Source organism: Saccopteryx bilineata, chromosome 4 (genome assembly GCF_036850765.1).
Source record: "Saccopteryx bilineata isolate mSacBil1 chromosome 4, mSacBil1_pri_phased_curated, whole genome shotgun sequence".
NCBI classification, from domain to species: domain Eukaryota; kingdom Metazoa; phylum Chordata; class Mammalia; order Chiroptera; family Emballonuridae; genus Saccopteryx; species Saccopteryx bilineata.
Window position 1 is genome coordinate 54,317,175 of NC_089493.1, and position 21,636 is coordinate 54,338,810.

A 21,636-nucleotide genomic window follows, 5' to 3' on the forward strand; every position below is an offset into this window, starting at 1 on the left:
AGTCTTGGAGACCTTAACTTCACGTGCCCAGTGGGCCTGGGATCCCCAAGATAGCCCACTAAGTATAACCTGGAACTCACTGAAAATATGTTTACACAAAAACTTGTATACTGATATTCATAACTGCATTATCCATAATGGATAAAAAGTGTAAACAACCTGTCCTGGCCAGATAGCTCAGTTGGTTAGAGCATTGTCCTGATAAACAAAAGTTGCAGGTTCAACCCCCAGTCAGGGCACATACAGGAACAGATCTATATTTCTGTTTCTATCTCACCTTTCCTCTCTCTATAAAATAAATAAATTTTAAAATAAGTTTTAAAAAGTTTAAACAACCTAAATGTCTATCAGCTGATAAATAAATAAACGAAGTTTGGTATATCCATAAACAGGATATTTTTTCACAGTAAAATGGTTGAAACTTGAAAACATCATGCTAAGTGAAGGAAGCCAATCCCAAAGGACCACATGTGTGTGATTCCATTTATATGAAATGTCCACAGCAGGCGAATCTTCAGACCAAAACGATTAGTGTTGCCTAGGACTGGGGACTGGGGGCTGGGGGTTCGAGTCTGGGGGAAAATGAGGAATGACACTAATGGGTACAGGGTTTCTTTTGGTGGTGATTAAAATGTTCTAAAAATTGTGATGATGGTTACACACTATGGAATAGACTAAAACCAGTGCATTGCACACTTTAATGGGTGAATTGTGCGGTATGTGAATGGCATCTTGATAAAGCTATCAAAAAAAAACTTGCTGAAAAGGACTCAATGAGTTCACAGTAAACGAAGTGTGCAGTTTAAATGCTCAAACGATCCACAGTTACAGGTAGAGAAACTGAGGTGGTCAGGGCGAAGTGACCCAAGTGGAGGGTGGGGGCAAGATAAAGTAGAAAATAAGCTTGAAGGGACCTCTTCACCTCGCCTGGCCTCTAGAGCAGAGGGAGCCTGGAAGATCTGTGCTTCAGCAAGAAGGGCCGTGATGGGAAGGTTTTGCTGCCACCCCATGGAACTATTGAAAATTACAGCTCTGGGGGACTAAGGCCTGATCTCTCCCGGCATCTGACTAAAGCTAGCAGTGAGCATGAGCTCTGCCCCATACTGGAGAGAGACAGGCCCAGTCAGCTAACAGTGTGGGCTTGAAAAAAACCTGCATATATGCTTACTTGCATGGGTACCAGCAACAAGCTGTAGAAACAGAAGAAAACGTGATTCACTGAAGTCCAGGATTAAGGAAGGCTCCGAAGAGGAGAGGAGAAGGGAGAAAGGGCATCCAAGGCTGAAGACACAGCTCAAGCAAGGGCTTGGGGGCATGGAGTACCTGGGGAGGTCACTGAGCAGCTGGAAGGCGCCCACCTGCTGCGTGGGGCCTGGCACTCAGTAGATGCTTGATACATGTCTAAATGAATGATTAGCAGGTATCCAGAGCATATGCTCTTTGTACAGCTGATGTATCTATCTGAGGAAAGCCATATATGGTTTACCAGGTGGAGAGGGAACCAAACAAAAGGGCCAAATAGCCTAGAGCAGTGGTCCCCAACTCCCAGGCTGCAGACCGGTACTGGTCCGTGGGTCCTTTGGTACCAGTCCGCAGAGAAAGAATAAATAACTTACATTATTTCCGTTTTATTTATATTTAAGTCTGATCGATGTTTTATTTTCAGAAAATGACCAGATTCCTTGTTACATCCGTCTAAGACTCACTCTTGACTCTTGTCTCGGTCACGTAATACATTTATCCGTCCCACCCTAAAGGCCGGTCTGTGAAAATATTTTCTGACATTAAACCAGTCCGTGGCCCAAAAAAGGTTGGGGACCACTGGCCTAGAGCTTCCTCAGGAAAGGGAAATAGCCTCTGTGGAGTTCCTAGTGTCCCAAAGATAAGGATTATACCTATGTTATTACTTCTTGTGTAATTTGATAGAATGTTTCCACATTATCTCATCTGAGCCTTTTCACAGCTCTGTACTAGACAGGACTGGACTGTCCTCCCATTTAACAGATCAGGAAACTGAGGCCCAGAGAAGTGAGGTGGTGGAGCTGTGGCTTGAACCTGGGCCTCCTTGTTCTAAGCTCATGCTCTCTGATGACTTGTTATCTGTGTATTGAGGAGAAGGGGGCAGGGGAACTTGGGGGCAGGGGAAGGGGGAGGGAATGGTCTAAATTGGCTAAGATAGAGTTTTTCTTTTTGAATATTGAGGAGAGACCCAGGAATGTCAGAGGAGCAGGATTAGAAACCTGCCATAGCTCCCCATTGCTCCCGGAGCAGTCCAACACCTTTGGCCTGGTATTCGAGGCCCACTCACAAGCAGCAGTGTAGCTCAGTGCTTGAGAACACCGGCTTGGGTTTGTAATCTCCATGCAGCCTCTGTCCGGCTCAGTGACCCAACGGATAACCCCTTAACCTCTGGTGCCATTTCCTTCTCTATAAATTATGGATAAAGACAGCACCCACCTCATAGGCTGTTGTGAGCAGTAAACAAGTCAGTTATGTAAAGCACTCAGGACCTTGCTTGCTATTATCATTATCATTATTATTGAAAGCATAGCCTAATTTTCAGCTCCTAGCATTGACTCCAGTCCTCCAACTTGGGATCCTGGCTTCTCTTGAACAAACTGTGCATAGCATCGCCTCTAGGCCTTTCTGCGAGTTGTTCCTTCAGCCTGGAATGCTGCCACTCCACCATCCCTTCTAGACCTAAACATCGCCTCTTCCCGATCCTTTCCGATCTTTTCCAGCTAGAACCACTCTCCTCCCTTTGCCCGTCAGCACCTCAATCTCCTTCTGTGGCACAATATGCACAAGATGTGTGTCTGTTGTCCCTGCTCTGAGAACTACGGATGTGAGTGCCCCAGGGACAGGCATGGTGTCACCTCTTCATGGCCCACCAATGCTGTCATGGAGCAGCACCAAACGCTCAAAAAATGCTTGAGGAAAGAAAGCAATATAAAAGGAAAGCAAAGAGGGAGGGAGGGGAGGAGCAAGGAAGAAAGAGGAAGAGAAAGGAGAGAGATGAAAGGTGAATTAGAGATGAGGCCACGAGAGACCTTAAGAGAAGCCCTCCTAACAGCTTTGGGGCGGGGAAGAACACAGAGACTGGAGACTTTGGGTGATTTGCAACTCTTCAGTGGGTTGTATTTTCATTCCTTGAGCTGTGGCATTAAAACAGATTTTGAAAACCTCAATGCGTCTTCGGCCTTGCTATGTAGCCACTTTGAAGCTCAATTGCCTCATCTGTAATGGAGATAATAATGGCACTAATCTAATTGGGTTGTTATGAAGATCAAATGAGAAAATAACTGGAAAATCCTTGGCACCTGATCCATAGGAAGAACTCAATAAATACTGTGTTATGATGGTGATGGTTTGATGATGCCAAGAATTCCAGGCATGTTCGAATAAAAGGCTGAATGCTGCTGGGGACAGGAGGTGCTTCCTAAGCTTGGAGAGATGCCTATTGTCCCAGTGTCCAGCCCAGCGGTCACATAGAGGTCACACAGTGTTTTCTCCTGGGCCTTCCCTCCTGCCCACCCCCAAGATACACAATAAAGATTTCTGATTGCTTGATTAAAGGAAGCGGATACACAATTAATTTCAATTTGAGACTCACCCCCCCCACACATACACTTTTCAAAAAGAATTGCACATCCCATTCCAATTTACACACTGAACCAACATGGAATTTTCCAGCGGGTTCTGAAGCCTTTGAAGTGACCAGACCAGACTATTGATTTATTTTCAACTAACCTCTCTCTTTGAACCCAAAAGGGTCAAGGTTAATTATATAATAAAACACACTGCGCCCAGCTGCCCCCTCTGAGGGCACAAGGAGCCCCCGACCTTTCTGAGCTGGCTAGCGGTAGATCGTATTTCCGATCCCTTCCTCACATTCATTTCCTTCATCGGGGCCTATTAAGGAGAAGAAGCAAAACAAAACAAAACAAAAAAACCCTGACCCCTCATTTCCTCCTTGAGAGATGTTTTAATTTGCTGGGAACCAACAAAGGGGGGTCTAAGCCATGTTTCCAGGTGGCCCTGCAGCTGAGAAATCTTGCTGGGAGCACCTATTATGGGGCTGGCTGGGAAATGGGGTGCGGTGGCTTTGGCCGAGGAAAGAAGGGGATGCACTCTCCCAAGTCTGCCTCCCACGTGAGGAGCGAGTCCCCAGAAGGGCTGACTCTGTGGGTGCTTCCAGCCTGGCCCGTCCCATTAAGTCTTCCTTGCAGGCTCAAGTGAGATAACCCACTGGCCACAGCGTCTCCGTGGGCACTCAGTCAGACCTCAGCAGCCACGCGAGGTGGACACTACGATAATCCCACTTTCCCAGACAATGAAGCAGGCTCCGAGTGGTAACAGAACGCTCCCAGCTAGCCCAGGTGGGAAGTGGCAGGCCCTTGGAACCTACGCTCCTGCTCTCCCTGTTAAACAATGGATTCTCTTCCCTGATTCCTTCTACCCCAGGGAAGCAACACTGTAAATGTTCTTTTTATTTCCATCATCAAAAGGAAAAAAATGATTAAAATTTGTTATCTAATTAATATATACTCCATAATCCAACGCCCACAACTGTCCCAACAATGCTCACCTCAGCTTTGTCTTCCCAATCCAGGATCCAACCCAGACCCACCCACTGTCTCCGTTGTCATGGCTCCTTACTCTCCCCTGTTCCAGAACGGCTCCAACCTTCTCCGTTTTTCCTGATGGTGACATTTCTGAAGGGACCTGGTCAGCTGTCCTGCAGAGCGACCCCACAGCGTGGGTATGTTTCATGTTTCCTCCTGCCTGGAAAGACGAGATTTTTGCCATAAACAGTTTACATTTTAGGGCACCACATCTGGAGGCCCATGATGCCGGCTGTTTTGGGTGAGGGACCCAGGATTTTCAGCTCAAAGGCCAATGCTTGTTCTCTGATCCCCTGGGAAGGACGGAGTGCGCACGGTTCTGCATGGGGGAGCCATCGCGTTAGCTGTAGGAGGGGCACGTCTCGGACTCTTCCAACCCCACAGATTGCAAACCTAGAACCTTGGGAGGAAGTCACCCGACGCAGCCAGTACAAGACGCATTTCCCCCATTTCTTTCCACCCCGTTTACGTCAAGGGCAAAACCCACCTCCCCCTCCATGAGTCACCTTCGTGACTCTCAGGCAGGATCAGTTTCCTTTATTCCTTTCCTCTCTGCTTCCACAACCCTTAGTTTCTGCCTTGTTGCATGGTCTCTCTAATGTAGTCGAGGTTCCTGGGGAGCTTACTGCCGCAGATGCCAGGGCCCAAGCCAGGGTCCAGCCCAGGGCCCACCAGAGAGGTTTCTCCATAAATATTTGCCAAAAAAAGTTGAAACCCAAAGAAAACCAGTTTGTCTTGTTTCAGTTTTAATATTACATTTGAAAGAAAATTCAACATCCAAAAACAAATTGGAAAGCTGTTTGAGTCTTTGATGAGTTGCTTGGAAGAGACTCAAGAGGAATGACATTAGACATCGTACCGAAGAGTCCTGAATATTCTCCTTGCCCATTTTTTTTTCCTGTCGGCTCATGCTTCTTCACCTCCAAACCTCTCTTCTTTCTCTCCCTAACTTTAGTCTATTCTGAACTTCCTCTTGTTCTTGTCCAAATCCTTCTTCCCTCTGGCTGCATCTTGTTCTTCAAGTAGCTCTATGCCTTAAAAACATTTTTTTAAATTAAAGTTAAGTAATACCCAAAAAGTCTCATTAAAAAAAAAAAAGTAGGCCTGGCCAGGGAATTTAGTTGGTTAGAGCATCGTCCTGATATGCCAAGGTTGCGAGTTCGATCCCTGTCAGGGCACATACAAGAATCAACCAATGAATGCATAAAAAAGTGGAACAACAGATCGATGTTTCTCTCTCTCTCCCTTCCTCTCTCTCTAAAAATCAATAAATAAAAAATTAAATAAATAAAAGTAAAATGTCACATTATCTCCCCTCACAACCACACCAAGCCCAGTCCCTTCTTTTTTTGTTTTGTTTTGTTTTGTTTCAGGGACAGAGAAAGAGTCAGAGAGAGGGATAGATAGGGACAGACAGGAATGGAGAGAGATGAGAAGCATCAATCATCAGTTTTTTGTTGCGACACCTTAGTTGTTCATTGATTGCTTTCTCATATATGCCTTGACCGCGGGCCTTCAGCAGACCGAGTAACCCCTTGCTTGAGCCAGCGACCTTGGGTTGAAGCTGGTGAGCTTTTTGCTCAAACCAGATGAGCCCGCGCTCAAGCTGGCGACCTCAGAGTCTCGAACCTGGGTCCTCTGCATCCCAGTCCAACGCTCTATCCACTGTGCCACTGCCTGGTCAGGCCAAGCCTAGTCCCTTCTAGGGATAATTGTTGTTATCTGTTTATGGTGTCCTTCCAGCCTTTTTCTGTGAATTATAGACTTCCACATGCACCTAAGTGAAATACATGAAATACTAAATAATACCATTTACAGTTCCAAAATGTTTCTTATTTCCAATGCTGCCGTGGACATCCTTGCATCACCTCCCTGCTCTTGGGTTCATCAGCATGTACTTCTGTAGAGTAGAGACAAGATTTGCTGGGCTCTGGGGCATGCACATGGTAAATCTAACCAGCCCTCTGAATCATCCCAGCAGTCTATGAGAGGATCAGAACTGTTTGTCTTGCACAGGCAGCTTCTGTTTCTCCCAAGGCTGCTTCGAGGATCAAAGAGAGGATCCAAGAGCTTTGCCCATCAGTCAACAACTAGTTCAGGAGTTGGGAACCTATGGCGCGCGAGCCAGATGTGGCTCTTTTGATGGCTGCATCTGGCTCACAGACAAATCTTTAATAAAAATAAATAATGTTAAAAATATAAAAACATTCTTGTGTATTACAATCCATTTATTTTCTACTGCTCATGTTCATGGTTGCAGGTGGCTGGAGCCAATCACAGCTGTCCTCAGGACAACACCAAATTTTTATTGGATAATGCATAACGTACACGGGTCGTTGTATGGCTCTATGGAATTACTTTTTTTTTTTTTAATTTTATTTATTCATTTTAGAGAGGAGAGGGAGAGATAGAGAGGGGGGGGTAGGAGCTGGAAGAATCAACTCCCATATGTGCCTTGACTAGGCAAGCCCAGGGTTTTGAACCGGCGACCTCAGCATTTCCAGGTCAAGGCTTTATCCACTGAGCCACCACAGGTCAGGCTGGAATTACATTTTAAAATATGTGGTGTTCATGGCTCTCTCAGCCAAAAAGGTTCCCGACCCCTGAGCTAGTCTAATCCCAGCAATCTCAGCTGATTTAGAAATTATTTAATTGCTTCCCTTATACAGCACAGACTAGCATCCATGTTAATACACTCAATACTAAACCTATGAGATAGAAAGTGTTATCATCATGTCTGCTTCATAGATGAAGTAATTAAGGAACAGAGAAGTTAGGTAACTTGCTCGAGGTCACACAGCTAGGGAACTGAAAAACTGGAATCAGAATCTGGGTGGTGCCCTGGCCGGTTGGCTCAGCGGTAGAGCGTCGGCCTAGCGTGCGGAGGACCCGGGTTCGATTCCCGGCCAGGGCACACAGGAGAAGCGCTCATTTGCTTCTCCACCCCTCCGCCGCGCTTTCCTCTCTGTCTCTCTCTTCCCCTCCCGCAGCCAAGGCTCCATTGGAGCAGAGATGGCCCGGGCGCTGGGCATGGCTCTGTGGCCTCTGCCTCAGGCGCTAGAGTGGCTCTGATCGCAATATGGCGACGCCCAGGATGGGCAGAGCATCGCCCCCTGGGGGGCAGAGCACCGCCCCTGGTGGGCGTACCGGGTGGATCCCGGTCGGGCGCATGCGGGAGTCTGTCTGACTGTCTCTCCCTGTTTCCAGCTTCAGAAAAATGAAAAAAAAAAAAAAAAAAAAAAAAGAATCTGGGTGGTGCGGCTCCAGGGCCTGAATAGTAACCACTGTACCACAGTTCCTTTCAAGATTTAATGTGGGCATACCACACTCATCATTAGGCACAGATGTTTGTTTTCCAAAGCATTATTCTCATTCTGTTATTTCACTTGAATGAATCTCTCAATGACTCTTTGAGGGATAGGAAGGCCCAACTTAGAGATGGGAAAAACTAAAGCTCAGAGAGAGATCACTAAGGGTATAGCACAACAGGGACAGATTTCATCTCAAGAGGAAAGAGGAAGGAAAGAAACGCCCTTACCAGACACTACAGTGTCAGTTCAATCCCTCTTTAATGAAGATGTCAAAAGAAAAGCTCCCCCCACCCCCATATTCACCTCTGTTTATTCAGCTCTCCTTCCCCACCTGCCTCCCTCCTCCCTTGTGTCTTATTTCCTCAGCTCCCTCATTGAGTCAGGCACCCATTTATCTTTTCAAGAAACATTTCTTTTTTTTTTTTTTTTTTCTTTTCATTTTTCTGAAGCTGGAAACAGGGAGAGACAGTCAGACAGACTCCCGCATGCGCCCGACCGGGATCCACCCGGCACGCCCACCAGGGGCGAAGCTCTGCCCATCAGGGGGCGATGCTCTGCCCATCCTGGGCGTCGCCATGTTGCGACCAGAGCCACTCTAGCGCCTGGGGCAGAGGCCACAGAGCCATCCCCAGCGCCCGGGCCATCTTTGCTCCTATGGAACCTTGGCTGCGGGAGGGGATGAGAGAGACAGAGAGGAAAGCGCGGCGGAGGGGTGGAGAAGCAAATGGGCGCTTCTCCTGTGTGCCCTGGCCGGGAATCGAACCCGGGTCCTCCGCACGCTAGGCCGACGCTCTACCGCTGAGCCAACCGGCCAGGGCCAAGAAACATTTCTTGAACCCAGGAGGTGTCAGGCTCTGAGGTCAATGCCAGGGATACAGAAGTGAATGTTGGAATTCTCCTCTGGAAGGGCCAATACCAAGTCAGCACCTACCACCTGCCCCCCTTCTTGCTCAAGTTCTCCCTTCCCCCGCCCCAGTTAGCAACAAGAACAGTTTTTCTGCCAGTCTCCCTCACGCAGTGGCGGATACCGGAGAATATATTTTCTGCCGGCCTCCCTCACGCAGTGGCGGATACCGGAGAATATATTTTCTGCCGGCCTCCCTCACGCAGTGGCGGATACCGGAGAATATATTTTCTGCCGGCCTCCCTCACGCAGTGGCGGATACCGGAGAATATATTTTCTGCCGGCCTCCCTCATGCTGTGGCAGATACTGGAGAACTGGTAAGACTCATGAACTGTGAGCGGGTGGGAACCAGCAGCGGAGACCCAGAGCAGCACATTTGCAGGGGAAAGCCTGCATTCTGTGCCTGCTGTCTGCTCTGGAAAGCCGGGCTTCAGTTCCTTGGGTTCAGTCCACCCAGAGAGGCCGACTCATCTGGGCCAGCAGGATGCCTTATACCCAGCCTCATAATTCCCAAGAAATGACAGCTGGTGACTGAGGGCAGAGAAGTGGGCAGGTCCCCAGACTTGGTGAGATGAATGTGTTTGTGCACGTGTGTGTACATGTGTGAGAGTGGGCATATACATGTTTGTGCGTGTGCACACTGTGTACACATGTGTCTGTGAGTGCATGTGTGTGTGCATGTGGAATGTGTGTGTGCTTGTGCGTGTGTGTGGGCGTGCACTAGCATGTCCAGCCTGGCCATCTTGGTGTGACTGTGCAGCCCTACTTTGGTCCTGCTGAGTCTTCCATTCCCAGAGGGAGCAGTGTCCCAGTCGTGCCTGATGGGATCAGCTGTGGAACTGGAGGCAGGGCATTCTGATCACAGGCAGTATTGTTTGTCTTCCTCCCACTCTTATCTCCACTCCCCTGAGCTCAGAGTTTAGTATCATAAAATGTCAGAGCCTGAGCCCTAGCCAGGTAGTCAGATGGTTAGAGCATCCTCCCGCTACACCAAGGTTGCAGGTTCAACTCGCAGTCAGGGCACATACAAGGATCAACCAATGAATGCATAAATAAGTGGAACAAAAAAATTGATGTTTCTCTCTCTCCCTTCCTCTTTCTAGAATCAATAAATAAAAGTTTTTAAAGAACATCGGAGCCAGGAGGGAAAATTGGAGATTATCTAACTCAGGTCCTCTCTTGATACTCGAGATCAAGCCTGACCTGTGGTGGCGCAGTGGATAAAGCATCGACCTGGAAATGCTGAGGTCGCTGGTTCAAAACCCTGGGCTTGCCTGGTCAAGGCACATATGGGAGTTGATGCTTCCAGCTCCTCCCCCCTTCTCTCTCTGTCTCTCCTCTCTCTCTCTCTCTCTCTCTCTGTCTCTGTCTCTCCCTCTCCTCTCTAAAATGAATAAATAAAAAATTTAAAAAAAAATAAAAAAAGATACTTGAGATCAAGCTCCAGCGAAGGTACTCACACCTGGAGGAGGTCACCCAGCCAGTTAGAGGCAGAGCTGGGATGAGTATCCTCATCGCTCCAAATCAAGTTTCACACTCTTGTCACAACCCCACTGCCCAGACTTATGTCTGCCCCACAGTCTGCAACTGATAGACCAACGGGTCCCGGCTGGGCATGAGGACACTCAATGCTGGAGGAGTCTGGTAGTTGGGGGCTGCTTTCAACGTGTCCAGGCTGGACCCCTCCCCCTCGGGCCAACGTCATACCCGCTCTGGGAGAGTATTCTGGTCTCACACCGATCAGAACTTTAGTTGCTGGTCAGCCATGCTTTTGATGGATTACAAATGGGAAATGAAGAAATCTTACTTGATAAATGCAGTGGGCAAAACTCTTTCAATAGGTGGGGGTTCATGAGAAAAAGTAATAAAATGATATCTTTGATGAAAGTCTTGGAAATGTCTTTGGAACATTTACCTAACAGTATAACAGGGGCCTGGGAGAGACTGGACTTGAGTGGCTTTGGGTCTCTTCATCAAAACAAAAAGGGTCACTATGGAATACTACTCAGCCATAAGAAATGATGACATCGGATCATTTACAATAACATGAATGGAACTTGATAACATTATACGGAGAAGTAAATCAGAAAAAAACTAAGAACTATATGAAACCATACATAGAAGGGACAGAAAAATGAGACTCAGAGATGAACAAGAATGTGATGGCAACAGGGGTGGGGGTTGGGGGGAGGGAGGATGGGGCGAAGAAGGAGAGAGGGGTTGGGGGAGGGGAGGGGCATAAAGAAAACCAGATAGAAGGTGACAGAAGACAATTTAACTTTGAGGGAGGGGTATACAGCACAATCAAATGTCAAAATAATCTAGAGATGTTTTCTCTCAACATATGTACCCTGATTTATCAATGTCACTGCATTAAATTTAATAAATAAATTAAAAAAAATAAAAATGTTTAAAGGAAAAAAAAAACCAAAAAGGGTCATAGAGTCCTCTGCATCACCTCAGGAGGTAAATTACCTTTGAGGAAGTGAAGAAGCTTTTCTATGACAGGAAAGGGGCTGCCTTTGATAACAACCGTTTGCACTGGAAAGGGGGTATAATTAGAATTCCTGTGTGTGCTGGAGACCATCCTGGGGTCGGTTGGGAAGGATCTTTTGCAAGGTAGCTCTAACAGGAGAGGTAGCTGCACTTGCTGGTGTGGGGCCCCAGGGGAGGCTGAGGGCGGTGGGTCCGGGAGTGAAGCGACCCTTCCATCCCCCAACAATGCTGATTTGGGTCCCGAGGAAATAGTGAGACAGCAAGGGGCTGCCTTCCAGGCTCTACAGCAGGTTTCACTCCTTGACGGCACCCAAACCGGACTACCATCCCTGAGTGCAGGTCCCCATCCTTAGTAGCATCCTTGAGTGGTGTTTGCAGGTAGCATAGTGTGGCCAGAGCAGTGCCCACAGTTCTGGCTGCAGGAACTGGCTAGACAGTTGGGCTTCGGTGTGGAAGGCACAAGTTATCTCAAGTTTCCAGAGTTTGGAACAAATGCGGGTGTGTGTGTGTGTGTGTGTGTGTGTGTGTGTGTGTCTGAGCTGGGTTCTTGTCTTATTTGCCTCTGCCTTTCTGGAACAGGTCACAGCTGTAATTGAAGACATAAGAAAGGACTTCGCAGGAAGCCTCTGTGTTACTGTCTAGTTTTGGAAGATTAGAACAGTTTCATCTTGCATATCACTTTTAAACATTTCCCTTTTGTATCCATCCTCTAATCTTCTTGTCACTATACCCTGTGATACAGGATTGGCTCCTCTTGAAAACACTTAATGAGAAGGCTATCTTCCTCCTGCTGCTCCCTTTCACCTTTCCTGGGACCTACTCCTACTGTTTCCATGGCCCTGGCCAGGGCTGACAGGAAAGACAAGACTGAGGCTGTGGGAGGAGCTTCTAGACTGGCAGGAAAGCCCCAGCACAGGAGTAAGGGTAACATCCAGCAGAAGGTGAGAAGCTGCGAGTGGTGACTTAAAATATCACTGTGATGAGTACTTAGAAAGGGATAGTCTAGATCATTCCCCTTTCCAAATGAATTTAAAAATCAGCTGGTTGAGTGGCACAGAAATTCCTTTTGAAACAATAGGAAACAACAAAGGAAGTAAACAGTATATTGAAGATATAACACCTAAGTGATGGAAAGAAGATATGCTAGAGAGGATTATAAAATCACAAATTTGGTTCCTTAAAAAAGAAAACTAATAAAATCGACAACTTCTGAAGTGGCTTATAAGGTAAAAAAAAAAAAAGAGAATAAATAAATAATATTGGGAATGAAAAAAAACGGGGGGGGGGGGACATAATCACAGATAGAGCAGAGACCTAAAAGATAGGGAATATTAAGAACAACTGTGTGCCAAGGTCCTGATGGGACAGCTCAGTTGGGTAGAGCGTCCTCCCAATACACCAAGGTGGCGGGTTTGATCCCCCCGCCCGTCAGGGTACATACGGGAATCAACTAATGAATCCATGGATAAGTGAAACAGCAGGTTGATGTTTCTCACTTTCACTCTTTACCCTTTCTCTAAAATCAGTCAATAAAAAGAAAGAAAGAAAGAAAGAAAGAAAGAAAGAAAGAAAGAAAGAAAGAAAGAAAAAGAAAGAAAGAAAAGAAAAGAAAAAAAAGAAAGAGCGCTCTGGTCAGTTGGTTGCTGGTTCCATCCCCAATCTTTTTCTCTCTCTCTAATCAATCAATCAATCAATCAATCAATAAAAAGAAAAATTAATCTACCAGCAAACGCATAAATAAGTGGAACAACAAACTGATGTTTCTCTCTACTCAGTGGATAGAGTGTCATCCTGGTGCACCAAGGTCATTGATTCAATCAGCTTGGGATGCATAAGAGAAGCAATCAATGAGTCCACAATTACTAAATGGAACAACAAAGTGAGACAATGAGTTTCTTCTTCTTCTTCTTCTTCTTCTTCTTCTTCTTCTTTTCTTCTTCTTCTTCTTCTTCTTCTTCTTCTTCTTCTTCTTCCTCTTCCTCTTCCTCTTCCTCCTCCTCCTCCTCCCCTTCTCCTCCTCTTCCCCTTCTCCTTCTCCTCCTCCTCCTTCTTCTTCTTCTTTTTCTCTCCCTTCCCACTCTTCCTCTCCCTCTCTGTCAAATCAGTGGAAAATTTTTAAAAATAAAATAAATAAATAAATCCTGGATGGATAGCCCAGTTGGTTACCATATCCTCCCAAAGCACAGGTTGCTGGTTCTATTCCTGGTGAGGGCAGATAAAGGAACAGATGGATGTTCCTCTCTCTCTCTCTCCCCCTTACCCTCTCTATAAAATCAATCAATAAATTAAGTAAATAATAAATAAATAAAAAGAACAACTGTGTGCCAATATGCCAATAAAATGCAAAACTGCAGAAAAATGTATACAAATATATATATGTTTAAAAAGAAGAGGAAATACTTTCTAATTTATTTTATAAGTTTCACACCTTTGATAATAAAACAAGACAAGGACAGTACAGTAAAGTAATATATATATATATATATATATATATATATATATATATATATATATATATATATTGTGTGTGTGTGTGTGTGTGTGACAGAGACAGATAGTCAGGGAGAGGTACAGATAGGACAGGCAGACAGGAAGGGAGAGAGATGAGAAGCATCAATTGTTTGTTGCGGCACCTTAGTTGTTCATTGATTGCTCTCATATATGTGCCTTGACTGGGGGCTACAGCAGACTGAGTGACCCCTTGCTGGAGCCAGCGACCTTGGGCTCAAGCTGGTGAGCCTTGCTCAAACCAGATGAGCCTGTGCTCAAGCTGGCGATCTCGGGGTCTTGAACCTGGTCCTCTGCATCCCAGTCCGATGCTCTATCCACTGTGCCACCGCCTGGTCAGGCTAAAGTAATATTTTTACAGGCAAATCTCACTAGAGAATTTAAATATAAAAGTTTAATCACAATATTAGTAAACTAAATCCATCATTGTTTAAAAATATAACATGATCACATTGGGTTTTGCAGTGGACTGAATGTTTGTATCCCACCAAACTGGGAGAAGGGACATATAACCAATAAACAATTACTACAGTTTTTAAAATCTGGAGTTTTGCATGACCTGTGGTGGTTCAGTGGATGAAGCTTCAACCTGGAATGCTGAGGTCACCAGTTTGAGATCCAGGCTTGCTCAGTCAAGGCACATAATAAGAAGCAACTATGAGTTGATGCTTCTCACTCTCCCCACCCCAACCGCCTTTCTTCACTCCTCTCTCTAAAAATCAATAAATAAAATCTTTTTAAAAAATCTTTAAAATCTGGCCTGACCAGGCGGTGGTGCAGTGGATAGAGTGTCAGACTGGGATGCGGAAGACCCAGGTTCGAGACCCCGAGGTCGCCAGCTTGAGCATGGGCTCATCTGGTTTGAGCAAAAATTCACCAGCTTGGACCAAAGGTCGCTGGCTCAAGCAAGGGGTTACTCGATCTGCTGAAGGCCTATGGTCAAGGCACATATGAGAAAGCAATCAATGAACAACTAAGGTGTCGCAATGCACAACGAAAAACTAATGATTGATGCTTCTCATCTCTCCATTCCTGTCTGTCTGTCCCTGTCTGTCCCTCTCTCTGACTCTCTCTCTGTCTCTGTAAAAAAATAAAGTAAAATAAAAATAATTTTTAAAAAATCTTTAAAATCTGGAGTCTAGAGACTATGTAAAAAAAAAGCCCAAAACTCTTAAAATCACTAAGAAAAAGATTTGTAATCTAAGAAATAATAGGCAAAAGACATCTACGTGTACAGGAGACCAGGAATGGCCAAAAAAACGTTGAAAAGATGAACCTCATTAGTAATTAGAAAAATGTATATTAAAATCACTGTAAGATATTTCATGCCTACCAGATGGACAAAAATTAAAGCCAGTGTACCAAGGGCCAATAAGGATGAGACGCAAGGAAAAACAGAGGCCTTTGGTGGAAGTGTAAATGGGTACATTCACTTTTGGGAAAAATTATTATACCTACGTGACCTAGATGCAGTGATTCAATTCCACGCTTTAGAAAGAGAATGGCCCTGGCCGGTCGGCCTAGCGTGCGGAGGACCCGGGTTCGATTCCCGGCCAGGGCACACAGGAGAAGCGCCCATTTGCTTCTCCACCCCTCCGCCGCGCTTTCCTCTCTGTCTCTCTCTTCCCCTCCCGCAGCCAAGGCTCCATTGGAGCAAGGATGGCCCGGGCGCTGGGGATGGCTCTGTGGCCTCTGCCTCAGGCGCTGGAGTGGCTCTGGTCGCAACATGGCGACGCCCAGGATGGGCAGAGCATCGCCCTCTGGTGGGCAGAGCGTCGCCCCTGGTGGGCGTGCCGGGTGGATCCCGGTTGGGCGCATGCGAGAGTCTGACTGTCTCTCCCTGTTTCCACCTTCAGAAAAATGAAGAAAAAAAAAAAAGAAAGAGAATGTCTTGCACTTGCTCACTATGAGTAACATCAGTCTAAAAACCATAATCTGGAGGTGGGTGTGGGGTGAATCCTCTGTGAAAATAGAATGGATCTATAAACTGTAGTCTGTTCATACATTGTAATACTACAGAGTTGTGCTGTCCAATACTGTCACAAGGGCCTGTTGAGCACTTGAAACATGCTAAGTATAAAATATACACTGGATTTGGAAGATTTAGAACAACAACAAAAAAATAATATAAAACACTCATAACCTATATTGATCAACATATTGAAATGATGCTTTGGCTCTATTAAATTAAAATATACTAAAATCAATTTACCTTGCTTTTTATTTTGTTTCACTTATTTATTTAATTGGCTTTCTGAAATGAAAGAGGAACAACCAACAAGCATATGTAGCAAAACAGGTATATAACATGTGAATCCTTGTAAAACAGTTTTTTGAGTAAAAAAAGCAAAACCCACTGGAGCATCTGCTGCATACTCTAAGACCACGTTGATTTAACAAGTTTCCAAGCACAGAAGCTTTTAGTACTCAACAGTACTAATTGCTTAAGTCCAATATTTTAAGCACAAGTTCTCAAAAGCAGTTCAAAATTAAAATCTATTTTTAAACAGTATTATTAGCCCTGCCAAGACAAGGCCTCAAAAAATTGAGTTAAAACTCAAGAGTTGTTCCTCTCCACGGAAATCTTTAGTAAAAGGCGAAAGATTTATACGATCTGAAGAGAAACCAGAGCATACCCCATAATTTGTTAATACACACCTCAAGTAAAATAAACATCTTTTTCACTGATGGTAGCTAGTTAACGCCAAGACTCATTGCATCAGTAAAAATTTCCAGGTATCTTTGTATATAATAGTCTAATATTCAAAAAATGTAAGTAAAGGATTTTTTTTTAATTTTGCCGTTTTAAACTTGTACTTGGTGCAGTGCACTGTGGGTATGTAAATAAGGCGAGTCACCTTTCGATTCGGGAAATATCTTGGTATTCACACGATGCCTTGTGTCACCATTAGGGGGCGAAGCGGAGATTTGGCTGACGAGGATCTTTTTTTTTTTTTTTTTTTTTTTTTCTTTTCCTGAAGCTGGAAACAGGGAGAGACAGTCAGACAGACTCCCGCATGCGCCCGACCGGGATCCACCCGGCACGCCCACCAGGGAGCGACGCTCTACCCACCAGGGGGCGACGCTCTGCCCACCAGGGGGCGATGATCTGCCCCTCCGGGGCGTCGTCTGTTGCGACCAGAGCCACTCTAGCGCCCGGGCCATCTTTGCTCCAATGGAGCCTTGGCTGCGGGAGGGGAAGAGAGAGACAGAGAGGAAGGAGAGGGGGAGGGGTGCCCTGGCCGGGAATCGAACCCGGGACTTCTGCACACCAGGCCGACGCTCTACCGCTGAGCCAACCGGCCAGGGCCTGACGAGGATCTTAACGCGATCTTGATCAGACTTGGGTTTGATATGTTTTGTGTATTTATACATTTGAATTTGATTCAGGACAGTGGTTCCTTCCCTTTGGTGGACAGTTAGGGGTGTAACTGGGAAAGGGCAACACAGGTTTTAAAATTTGACTATTTTCTTTTTCTAAAGCTGCATGGTGAGCGCACGGGAGTTGGTTTGTTGTTTTTTAACCGTGCACCTCCAGGGTATACACTCCTGGATACCCTCTACCTTGGCAGTTGATGTCTTGTTTAAAATAGGAACTTGCATTTTCGGTTTCAGGTTTTCTGCCCCACCTGACAATACTGTTCCAGATGAAATCTTGTACAGTATTGGAGTTTCAGACCTCCCATCGTCCTATCCTGTGCTTTTAAAATGTGTTGTTCTCTTGCCTGACCTGTGGTGGTGCAGTGGGATGAAGTGTTGACCTGGAACACTGAGGTCTCAGGTTTGAAGCCCTGGGCTTGCCTGGTCAAGGCTCATGTGGGAGTTGATGCTTCTTGCTCCTCTCTCTCCTTCTGTTTCTTTCTCTCTCTCCTCTCTGAAATTGAATAAATTCTTTAAAAAAAAGTAAATAAAATATGCTGTTCTCTCTTCTGTGGCGCTCAGCTGCCAGGTCCAATCAGCCTAGCCGGACTCTTCCCTAACAATCCATCATCATGGTAACAGAACAACCTTGGGGGAAAAAAACTGCAGCTCTTTTTTTGTTGTTGAGTTGCTTGTGCAAACATTCCGCTTCCCAACTTTGACACCTTCTCTAAACTGGCATGTTTGTTTGAACTGGTTCTTGTGCTAATGAGTCAAACATATTTGACATATATTTGATTTAAATTTTTATTATATGGTACATTTAGAAAACATCCTTATTGGATGTGATTCACTTTCCATACAATTCTCCCATTTAAAGTGTATAATTTACTGTTTTTCTGTACATTCATAGTTGTGCAATCATTACCACAATCTAATTTTAGAATATTTTTATCACCTCAAAGAGAAACCATGAACTCATTAGCAGTTACTACCCTCAATGCCACCCCCCAGATTCTGGCGACAGCTTATCTACTTTTTGTCTTTCAAGTGCTTGTTCTGGCCCTGGCCTGATAGCTCAATTGGTTAAAGCAGAGGTCAGGAACCTTTTTGGCTGAGAGAGCCATGAACACCACATATTTTAAAATGTAATTCTGTGAGAGCCATACAACGACTCGTGTACATTACGCATTATCCAATAAAAATTTGGTGTTGTCCTAGAGGACAGCTGTGAATGGCTCCAGCCACCTGCAACCATGAACATGAGCAGTAGGAAATGAATGGATTGTAATACATGAGAATGTTTTATATTTTTAACATTATTATTCTTTATTAAAGATTTGTCTGCAAACCAGATGCAGTCATCAAAAGAGCCACATCTGGCTCGCTAGCCATAGATTCCCGACCCCTGGGTTAAAGCATCCTCCTCAAATGCAAAGGTTGGCCTGACCTGTGGTGGCGCAGTGGATAAAGCGTCGACCTAGAAATGCTGAGGTCGCCAGTTTGAAACCCTGGGCTTGCCTGGTCAAGGCACATATGGAAGTTGATGCTTCCTGCTCCTCTCTCTCCCCCTCTCTCTTTCCTTTCTAAAATGAATAAATAAATAAATAAATAAATAAATGCAAAGGTTGCCGGTTTGATCCCCTGTCAGGGTACATACATGAACAGATCAATGTTTCAGTCTGTCTGTCTCTCCCTTCCGCTCTCTCTCTCTCTCTTTCAAATCAATAAACAAATTAAAAAAAATAAAGTGTCTATTCTGGACATTTCATATATAGTCATTTCTTAGTATCTGCAGAAGATTGGTTCCAGGTCCCCCATGGATGCTCAATTCCTTATATGGAATAACGTAGTTTTTTTTTTGTTTGTTTGTTTTTTACAGAGGCAGAGATAGACAGGGACAGACAGACAGGAACGGAGAGAGATGAGAAGCATCAATTATCAGTTTCTCGTTGCGCGTTGCATCTTAGTTGTTCATTGATTGCTTTCTCACATGTGCCTTGACCGCGGGCCTTCAGCAGACCGAGTAACCCCCTGCTGGAGCCAGCGACCTTGGGTCCAAGCTGGTGAGCTTTGCTCAAACCAGATGAGCCCGCGCTCAAGCTGGCGACCTCGGGGTCTCGAACCTGGGTCCTTCTGCATCCCAGTCCGACGCTCTATCCACTGTGCCACCACCTGGTCAGGCAATAACGTAGTTTTTGTATATAACCTATGACCATTTTCCTATGTACCTTAAATCATATCCAGATTACTTATAATACCTAATACAATGTAAATACTATGTAAATAATTGTTTTTCTGATTGTTTAGGGAATAATGACAAGGAAAAAAGTCTGTATAGTACATGTTCAATATAGATGCAACCACTGTATGCCTAACTAGATTGTACACATCAGCAACAAATGTAACATGTTTTCCAAATACTTTCCATCAGTGGCTTTTTGGCCAACATAAATGGAAGTGGACCTTTTGTGATTGCCTCTTTTACTTAGCATAATGTTTGTGAGGTTCATCCATGCCCCCTGGTCGGCAAACTGCGGTTCGCAAGCCACATGCGGCTCTTCCACAAAATACCACGTGCGGGTGCTACCTCGATAAGGAATGTACTTACCTACAGTGTGTCCGTAAAGTCATGGTGCACTTTTTTTTTTTTTATCCATTTTTTTTTTTAGATTGGAGAGGGAGAGACAGAGGGGGGGGGGGAGACGGAGAGAGAGAAGGGGGGGAGGAGCTGGAAGCATCAACTCCCATATGTGCCTTGACCAGGCAAGCCCAGGGTTTCAAACCGGCGACCTCAGCATTTCCAGGTCGACACTTTATCCACTGCGCCACCACAGGTCAGGCCTCATGGTGCACTTTTGACCAGTCACAGGAAAGCAACAAAAGACGATAGAAATGTGAAATCTGCACCAAATAAAAGAGCCTGACCAGGTGGTGGCGCAGTGGATAGAGCGTCGGACTGGGATGCAGAAGGACCCAGGTTCGAGACCCCGGGGTCGCCGGCTTGAGCGCAGGCTCATCTGGCTTGAGCAAAGAGCTCACCGGCTTGGACCCAAGGTCGCTGGCTCCAGCAGGGGGTTACTCGGTCTGCTGAAGGCCCATGGTCAAGGCACATGTGAGAGAGCAATCAATGAACAACTAAGAAGTCGCAACGCGCAACGAGAAACTGATGATTGATGCTTCTCATCTCTCTCCGTTCCTGTCTGTCTGTCCCTGTCTATCCCTCTCTCTGACTCACTCTCTGTCTCTGTAAAATAAATAAATAAATAAATAAATAAATAAAAGAAAAACTCGGCCCAGCGGTAGAGCGTCAGCCTAGCGTGCGGAGGACCCAGGTTCGATTCCCGGCCAGGGCACATAGGAGAAGCGCCCATTTGCTTCTCCACCCCTCCGCAGCGCCTTCCTCTCTGTCTCTCTCTTCCCCTCCCGCAGCCAAGGCTCCATTGGAGCAAAAGATGGCCCGGGCGCTGGGGATGGCTCTGTGGCCTCTGCCCCAGGCGCTAGAGTGGCTCTGGTCGCAACATGGCGACGCCCAGGATGGGCAGAGCATTGCCCCCTGGTGGGCAGAGCCGGGTGGATCCCGGTCGGGCGCATGCGGGAGTCTGTCTGACTGTCTCTCCCTGTTTCCAGCTTCAGAAAAATGAAAAAAAAAAAAAAAGAAAAAAGAAAAACTCTCCCAGTTTCTGTAGGATGATGTGGCAGCATGTGCACATGCGCAGATGGTGACGTAACAGTGTATACAGCGGAGCAGCCCACAGCCGTGCCAGTCGAGATGTGGACGGTACAGAGGAAAGTTCAGTGTGTTCTGTGGCTCTCTAAATTCGAATCTGTGACCAAAGTGCAATGTGAATATCGGCGCGTTTATAACGAAGTGCCACCACATAGGAATAACATTACTCGGTGGGATAAGCAGTTGAAGGAAACCAGCAGTTTGGTGGAGAAACCCCGTTCTGGTAGGCCATCAGTCAGTGACGGGTCTGTAGAGGCTATATGGGATAGCTACCTAAGGAGCCCTAAAAAATCTGTGTGTGAGCCCACATCGAACTGCACTGAATGGGTATGAAACTGGGAGAGTTTTCCTTTTATTTGGTGCAGATTTCACATTTCTATCGTCTTTTGTTGCTTTCCTGTGACCGGTCAAAAGTGTACCATGACTTCACGGACACACTGTATATAGTTTGAGTTTAAAAAATTTGGCTCTCAAAAGAAATTTCAATCGTTGTACTGTTGATATTTGGCTCTGTTGACTAATAAGTTTGCGGACCACTGAATTCCATGCAAACATTTGTTTTGATCCTTTTTGCATTTCACTCTTGCTACATTTTACAATGTAATGGAAAGTTAGAGACCCATGGAGAAGAAAAGTTCCTGTCCTATGGTAATAGCCACACCTCATAGGGCTTGACCAGGAGCTAAGGTGCTGATATAAGT

At 45.7% G+C, this 21,636-nt stretch overlaps 1 non-coding gene across 1 annotated transcript; it reads right to left on the minus strand.

The window, feature by feature from the left end:
• Positions 1–16,362: 16,362 nt before the first annotated feature.
• Positions 16,363–16,479, minus strand: LOC136336884 (U5 spliceosomal RNA). The gene has a single exon (XR_010731624.1). It is a non-coding gene; the product is annotated as a U5 spliceosomal RNA (small nuclear RNA).
• Between the last annotated feature and the right edge of the window lie 5,157 nt (positions 16,480–21,636).